This window comes from Mus caroli, chromosome 11 (assembly GCF_900094665.2).
Source record: "Mus caroli chromosome 11, CAROLI_EIJ_v1.1, whole genome shotgun sequence".
NCBI lineage: Eukaryota > Metazoa > Chordata > Mammalia > Rodentia > Muridae > Mus > Mus caroli.
In genome coordinates, this window is record NC_034580.1 from 116,832,670 (window position 1) to 116,833,809 (window position 1,140).

The following is a 1,140-nucleotide window of genomic DNA, read 5'->3' on the forward strand; positions in this document are numbered from 1 at the left end:
TGGTCTACAGAGTGAGTTCCAGGACAGCCAGAACTATACAGAGAAACCCTGTCTCGAAAAACCAAAAAAAAAAAAAAAAAAAAAAAAAAAAAAAAAAAAAAAAAAAAGAATGGCTCCTATAGGCTTATGTATTTGAATGCTTAGTCACCAGGGAGTGGAACTGTTTGTAAAGATTAGAAGGATTAGGAGGTGTGGCCTTATAGGAGGAAGTGTGTGTCACTAGGGTGGGCTTTGAGGTTTCAGAAGCCCACGCCAGGCTGTCTCAGTCTGTCTCTGGATCAGGGTGTAGCTGTCAGCTACCAAGCACCATGCTAGTAGTGGTGGACTACATGATAATGGACTAAGCCTCTGAAGCTGTACTCCAGCCCCTAGTTAAACGCTTTCTTTTATAAGAGTTGCTTTGGTCATGACGTCTCTTCATAGCAACAGAACAGTGACTAAGACAGTGGGCTTATACTGGACTATTCCTGAAGCCAATGAAATTCCTGTCTGGTCCTCATGGAACAGTTTCATAAAAGATTCCAGGATACAGGTGGAAGGGCAGTGACCTCTGAGGTCCTCCCTGTGGGGACATCAATGATCTCCATCTCTTCATGACTAGCCCGTCCCTTGGAGTCGCTGTTATCCTCCACCTGCTATTCCCAGGGAGGACCGACCTGTACCCAGGCAGGAACCCTGGAGAATACAGCCTGTTCTTGTTTCCTGCAGCTCTCCCAGGGCCCCAGCTGCCAGAGCAGTGATTGAAACCTACACTGATGCCGATTCTAAATAAAGACTGCTGGAAACTGGATCCCACTTCAGTCTGAATGGTCTGAATGGCCTTTGATTCAGTTAACTTGTGATTCTTTTTCTGCAGCTAACATAGCGAGAATAAAACATGAAATCAAAAGAAAAAAAAATCAGGAAGCTTTCACTGACGTATGCTAAAATTAGTAGCTGAAAATATGGTTAAAAGCAAGACTTTTACACAGTCAAGCACCTCCCCAAATGGTGTTTATTATTTACAATAAGAAAATAGAAACCGCCGGGTGGTGGTGGCGCACAACTTTAATCCCAGCACTTGGGAGGCAGAGGCAGGTGGATTTCTGAGTTCAAGGCCAGCCTGGACTACAAAGTGAGTTCCAGGACAGCCAGGGCTAT

The 1,140-nt window shown here is 44.8% G+C and overlaps 1 protein-coding gene across 3 annotated transcripts in view; it reads right to left on the minus strand.

Moving 5' to 3' along the window:
* The window catches only part of Ccdc57 (coiled-coil domain containing 57), a 107,443-nt gene that overhangs the window by 105,437 nt on the left and 866 nt on the right, over positions 1-1,140 (minus strand). The gene's annotated exons all lie outside the window — the stretch shown is intronic.